This window comes from Euwallacea fornicatus, chromosome 16 (genome assembly GCF_040115645.1).
Source record: "Euwallacea fornicatus isolate EFF26 chromosome 16, ASM4011564v1, whole genome shotgun sequence".
Lineage (NCBI taxonomy): Eukaryota > Metazoa > Arthropoda > Insecta > Coleoptera > Curculionidae > Euwallacea > Euwallacea fornicatus.
The window spans coordinates 3034129-3041344 of NC_089556.1; the positions used below are offsets into that span (position 1 = coordinate 3034129).

General features: G+C 35.1%; 1 protein-coding gene across 3 annotated transcripts in view; it reads right to left on the reverse strand.

Moving 5' to 3' along the window:
- LOC136344102 (dopamine receptor 2-like) overlaps positions 1-6600 on the reverse strand; it is a 53578-nt gene extending 46978 nt beyond the window's left edge. For all 3 annotated transcript variants that reach the window (XM_066291226.1, XM_066291228.1, XM_066291227.1), the window contains exon 1: positions 6282-6600. The gene's annotated coding sequence lies outside the window, so the exon portion shown is untranslated. The remainder of the gene's footprint in view (positions 1-6281) is intronic.
- Between the last annotated feature and the right edge of the window lie 616 nt (positions 6601-7216).

A 7216-nucleotide genomic window follows, 5' to 3' on the forward strand; every position in this document is an offset into this window, starting at 1 on the left:
TCCGTTCTTCGCCAGAAACAATTTCCTTTTGTCTGCAAATTTCAAACTTCGAAATTTCAATTGTTCCGTTTTCTTGAGCACTTACTGTTAATAAAATCGTGGCTTTATTTTGTTATTACTCAAAATACAAAACGGGAAATCTGTAGAAATAAGTACGGACTCCGTGAACAAAATATTTTAGCCTAAGAGTAGCATAAACAAAAACGTTATTAAATGATGTAAAGAAGCAAAGTGATCCGTTCATAAATTGAATTGTTATTAAATTATATTCAAATTAAGATTCTTAAAGTTATCAACGCCGGTCCGAACCGGGGTTTTTACTCCAGGAGGTTAAACATCTTCGTTTTTCACTAAGCAATTTTTCATGATTTTTGACTCTACAGTCCCCACTTCTGGTGCACGGAGATTTTCCACAAATTCTTTCAATTAATCTTTCTTTTCCACCGCCGCCGTGGAGTAACAATTAATATATATAGACTTTTCCAAAAAAACCTCACATCAGTATTAATACTCCTTCATCATTTATTCAAGTCCGGTCACTATTGAAATGAGATTGATCCAGGTCGTTTTGTGCGAAAGAAAAGTGCAATTCAGTGTTCAATTCGATTGATTACCCAATCTGACACGTGATTGCTTTTTATGCAAGTTCTAAAACAGTAGAGCGGATGCATTTTTCAATCACCAAGCGGCATACACACTTTGATCCGTCTTCAATAAACTATATAATCGTCCGGACATGCCCTGTATGAAGAGTTTTAGATCAGCTTTGTTGACCTAAAAGGAAAAACAGATTTTGCGAAATCTATTTCTTCATGTTCACTCCATTGAAGCATTCCGATAAGGTTAATGATCATGTCTCCCCATCTGCCACCGTATTGCCAATCTCTTTCCTTCTGTGTAAAACTTAAAATAAAAGTTATATCAATCTCTTTTTTACTATCTGACTCTGAATAAATATATAAAATTTTGTACGTCGTTACCAGGCTTGTATCTTTGCCAGGCTTCACTAACTTCCAAAGCTTAGACGCCAGTTGGAATGGTTTTCCTTTCCCCTTTTTCTCTGGGTCTGGGTCATATATCAGTTTTATGATATATCCAGTGGCAGGGTTTCCAAATTCCACATTCCTCTGCTTATAAAAATAGTAAGAGACGGCTGCCTAGAGAATGGACTCCGGTTATACATTTATTTTACTACCCAAATAAATAGTTATTTACGTGTAGAGGGCTGAAAGAAGATTATGCCCGCGGCTGGGTTTTGTTTGGTCAAAGGGGTAATTCTTCTTTCGGCCCGTGCAACGTTTTACGCACAAATGATATTTTGTCCACTTTGCTCTACAAGAGAGAAACAAGACGTACCCGCGATACTCATGATCAACTTTACTCTCCGGCACATTGCCGTATACCAGCTGGCGCTATTTTAACTTAGAAATATAGAGGGTGTTGCAAATTAGTGGGTCAATACGTTACCCACAGAGTCCTTGAACGAAAATAATTAGACTTTTGTTACGCGACTTTTTGCTTTGACGCTTTATACTCACTACAAGGAATGTTGGAGTTTTTTGAATAAATTAACTTTGTTTCAACTTCGGTGTTTCTTGACTGATTTTAATGAAGTTTTGCAGTGATGCACAGTCTGATGCGGAGCACTTTTTCTATAATTTGAAACCGTAAACTAATCGTCACCTTGATAACCTGTTTTATCAGTCAAACGAGAGCGGAGAAAATGCGGGCTAATAGACACATCCCCCCCCCCTCCCAATTTTTACTCACGCCTATGGCGAATGTATTTAATTTTTTAAACTAAATGTTCTTTAATTTAAATTTTTTTATTCTCGTAAAATTTTAATTTATCGTTTACTTTAGACGACGTTCCAGCATAGTGCCTCTGAATGCGTAGTGCCCATTTTTTGCTCATATCAGGGAAGTGTGTATTATTTATTTCTGTACAAAATGTACGTGGTGCCATTGTTGGAAAATCTCGCACACGTGTAGGATAATGAGACAGGTTATCAAGGCGATGATTAGCCTCAGGGTTTCAAATTATTAAACCCTGACTATAGAACAAGTGCGTCTCATCAAATTGTGCATCACTGGGAAATTTCATTAAAATGCATCAAGAAGCACCGAAGTTGTTATCGAAATTTATTTTCTTAACAAAATGAACACTCCGCATAGTGAGTATAGGGCGTCAAAGAAAAAAGTCACATAAGGAAAGTCTATTATTTTCGCTCAAGGGATCTGTGGTTAGCAAATTGGCCTGTGAATTTGCCACACCCTTTATTATGACAGCGCCCGTTAAACGCATAGATGCATGCAAACTCATTGCTCCCGCTCTGAGAACTGAGACGTAAGGAAACATTGATTTGGGCCCATTTGTCCGTCAAAGGTTATACGCGATATATTAGTAATAGTGAAATTCATCGAATTCGGTACTTGTTTCCAATTGGAAGCCCCAGGAAATCCTAATTAAATTCTATTCTATCTGAAAATTACAGTAATATAAATGCTTAACGCAAAACATCGTATGTTAATACCATATAAATGCTAAATTTAATCTAAACCGTAAACTAAAGTTTTATTGCTTGCTTCTTGGCGCGGTTGGCGTCATCTAATAGTTTTACGTTCCCAAAAGTTCGCTCAGACCGAATTTACATTATAATATGAATATGTGCTGGAAACTGAGCGGAATAAGCAAGTTAGCAGAGGAAATGGGATAATTCCAGGATTTATGCAGGTTAGGAGTACCGTTCAAGGACAGGAGCGCTGATTTCATCCACATTGCCAGAGAGGAACTAAAACCGACAACTACTGTATCCTTTTGATGAGACAAATGCTCTCGGGGGCAGTTTCTTTGACTATTGACCTCAAAAGCCGCATTTCGATTCAGAGTATCAGATAGTTTGCGCGTCCCAACAGAACGTTTGGCAATTTCATATAAAAATTAGACGGAGACGCAACGGCGACTAAAGGAAAACTTTTCTAATTTTTCTTTATTGGATAGAACAGATTTAGTCTTAGGTCGAAAGTTTAATAACTGAATAAAATGAAACGTTAACCCTCGTCAATTTTCTCATCTGAAAGTTGTTTGCAAATTTATCGGGTTACCGATCGCTATATGGATGATTGGATTTTGGCCCACAGCTTTGAGTAATTACACACAATAATCCAAAAGCGCTCTTTCACTAACCTCGTTTATTACCTCCACGGAACTTAGATTCCGTATTTTGGTCCTGTAAATGTCTAAATTTTGAAATATATCCACTTCGGAATGCTTATAGTGATTTTTGCGACCATCCATAAGAGCCGCGGTAATTACTATAGGGCAGGCCGAGACGAAAAGCCATTTTTATTTTGCAGACATATTAAAATGGAAATTAGTAGTTGTTTGTGGTAAAAACTCGAAGGGGAAGTTTGCAATTTAAAAAATAATTTGCATACTTCTAGAAACCCAGATAATGTGCTATTACGCGGGATAAGGGTAGATAACAATTGAACGAGGGAGGAGAATATTTCTAAGTTCTGAATCTCGATTGGTTACAGTATTGCTATCATCAGAATCAATTAGGACTATGTATGCCGTTCCACGTGTAAGCTTAATTTAAGGATGCAATAGTTATGAAATCACGACTTGACATATCAGAAAAAGTCACAAACTGTGTCTCTCATCGAACGTTCGTTAGTATGATTTTGTTAGGCATTTTCTACGAAACATGTTTTAAGGAGATTTTCAACAACTGTTCAATTAACGGCGTACAAATTTTATATCTAAGCAGCTATAATTCCCAAATTATTTCAGATATCAGAATAACTTTGATATTTTCAAGAACGATTTTATTCAATAGTTAAACATTAAATAAAATAAGATATTATAAATCTTACATTAAGAAACATGCAAAATTTAATACTTCTGAACATAAACAAGTGAAAATATCGAGGACAACTCCTTAAAAAAAATTAGAAACACATGGCTATTTTAGACATCCTGTATATTTTCCTAGAATTTTCAAACATGCGCAGTATTTCTCTCTGCAATTCTTCTATTTAAAGTTAATAAAAGAGTCCCGTCACATATTTGGGACACGCTGTATTTCTAACTGTTTTACACGATCCGGAATCGCAAGTTACAGAATTGTTGTTTTCCAATCCTAAGTATTTGTTAGGTTTGGTTCTATCACTGTAATGACTAATCGATGTCTCAGGACACATCGAGTCGATTTTAGTTTTTTTTGGACAATTGAAATATTTCCAACGTAATTTTAAAAAGTTCTCGTTCTGTAATTACTCTGTATATTGGAAATACTTTACAATTTTTAAACAAAATCAATTTTGTGTGAAAAGGCATTTCTTGCAGAATCAGTGACGTGCAAAGTTACATTTTTGCGTTAGTTAAAAACTCTTATTAGATTTTTCATATCGTTCAAAATAGACAACATATGGCAAACTTTTTATTTCTTATGGACGTCACATTCCAGTTTCACGATTTCAATTACTTTTCCTTCTTAAGGTTACAGCAATTCGTCATTTGATTTCAGCTAGTGTTAATTTTAAACGTTAAAAATAGAGAGTTTCCGGAAATTCGATGCGAAAGAAGTCTAAAAACTTAATGCGAACTGAAATCTTGAGGACATTAAACTTAATCTACAAAAATCTAAAATAAACGTAAAAAAGTGAAGGGGGATACTGGAAGTTAAAGAAAACTATATCAAGACAGGTTACTGGGAAATTTGGAAAAATCAGCAAAATTTAAGCGTTTCAGATATTTTTTAAGGATATCAGGTCCGTTCAAGTTTCAGAAAAATCGGGAAAAATAATCAAGTTAGTTAAGACGAGTTCGGGATGGGGTAGATGCCATGAAATAACTGAAATTCATCTCTCGACGGACTAACATACCAGTTTTATTAGTTTTCTAAGTCATTAGACCTTTCAGAAGTTCTAGAAGAACTTCCAGAGAAATATTTTCCTGCCTCAATATTATTTGATGTAAATAAAAAATTAATTAATATGTTTCATCCCATTGTTTCCCATTTTACAAAATCATTAAACCTAGAATAAACAAATTTCAGTAGAAAAACGTGATTGAATAATAAAATTTAATTACAACTGAACATGCCCATTAATGAAATAAAATTATACTTCAAATAATCTTTCATGTATTACAAATTTCGATTGTTACATTCGTTTTATAAACATTTAGACTCCACCCATTTCCATTCCCAAATAACGAAGTCGGTGGTGTTGAATATTTTATGTAAAATTCATGTTTAGCCACATAAAAGCTTGAACTAAGAAAACGAAAACATATGGGTCATATGAGAGTATAAATACGTGTGTTCTTGTGACTACAAGAACTTAGTAAGAACTACTCTGTTTATTTAATAGATATTGTCTGCCGGAGGTTATTCAATATTTCATACATAAAGCTAGTCATCTACGTGATTAATTAACCTAATTGGAATCTGCTGCAATAATAAATAAGGAAAAATGAGAGGATTTTATGTAACCCGAGACTCGTTAGTATTTTTCATTAAAAAGTTTGTGACCCGATGGGAAATGTGCGGAAAGTTCTTGTGGGGTTAACTCAATTATTTATGAAACTTGGAATTTCGGACAAAGCACCACATGTGTCTTGAATTAAAAAAAATTATATTAGCTTAAGCGAACTTTCAAGGCCGCTCGAGGCGTATTATTCTTAAGGGTTCTAGATAAAACGGATGGTAGCCCATCTGAAAGTGATGGGACATTTTTACAGCAATATCTTTCTCCTATAATCAGAATTGAAACAAAAGGTTTTGCAGTTAAATAAGGTGCTGGGGGTTTTCAATGGGACCTTCAAACGACCTTCAGGACTTTCAAGGAAATAAAAAAAGGATGGCGGTTTGTTAGTCCCTCAGGAGCAAAAGAGGTGTTGAGTTGTCGCAAACCGGGGATAATTATTTTCATTTATGTGAATTTACTGCCAATCTGCCTAATGACTTTTTTAGCATTTTAAGGAAAAAATCCAGTGAATTTTTCTTTGTAATCTAGAAAATATTTAAGTTTCATTTCCTATAATGAATATATTATTAAACCCAATTAACGCCTATAATGAAATTTCTATTAACCCAGGATGAGACCCATTATGATCCCTCAGTACTCTTCCCCACTAAAGCTCACAATCAGTGATTATCCGGTGGCCTTCATTAATTTTCCAGTTTATCGTGTTTGCCACGAAGCCCATAAATTGGACCTATTCACCACTAATAACAATTCCAATTTATTGCCTAAACTCGACTCATACTTACACATTTTGTCCAGGAATCGAAAACTGCAATATTAGGAAATCACCAACTTTCAAATAGAATTCCAGATTGAGAGGAGTCCATAAACCACTTCTTACCGATAACTTTTATAAAGCGTCTGTCATACTTTATGAAGTTATGACACTCCGCGAAAGCGGTTGTGAAAGTTAATAGCGTTGCGTGAGATTTTCGAAAATTAACCTTTTAGAAGTTTTTTTGAGTTTTAAAGTCAGTTTGCAGTTCGTCAAACTGCACCATAACGAAGCGCACATTAACGAGTAAAATTCGGGCGAAACGGTTGACGGTTCGACGTGGGAGCATTGAAGGCAAACACTGAAACTGGCGACAATGGGGCGCGTGCAATTTTGAAGAATCAGGCGCAAGCGTTCATCGAATTTCGGCAGCTCCAAAAACAGGATAAGTTCCAAAATTGCATCTTTTTCCCCTTCTGGGTCTCAAGTTTTCACAGCCATGTGATTTTAGAATTTAAATACCCAGATCGATTACTGTATCTCAGTGAGATTTGCGGGGCGAAAGATCAGAACAACGTGATATTGAAACTTTTTCAAGTGGGAGTTCGAAGTATGTAGATATGTTTTGTGCGATGTTCAGAAGTTGGCAAGATAAATTATAAACTTCCTACGAACTGCAATTTTACTTCAACTCGGCGAATATGAGAGTTCTTAAAGAAAAGAAATGAGTTTTTTTTTAAGATAAGATGTAGGTGTATCATATTGTAACTATTTGCACATGCATTGCGGAACAGCCTAAAGAAGCGCGGAAAATCTAGCTTTTTTTCCTTTTTAGACAGCGTAGGAATATCACTATATAATATAAAATATACCAAGGTTGATAAAATGAGGGAGATACGGAAAATGATTTTCCTAACGAAATGATGGAAATTCCTAATTTTATTACTGTTAATTTGAAGTTCGATA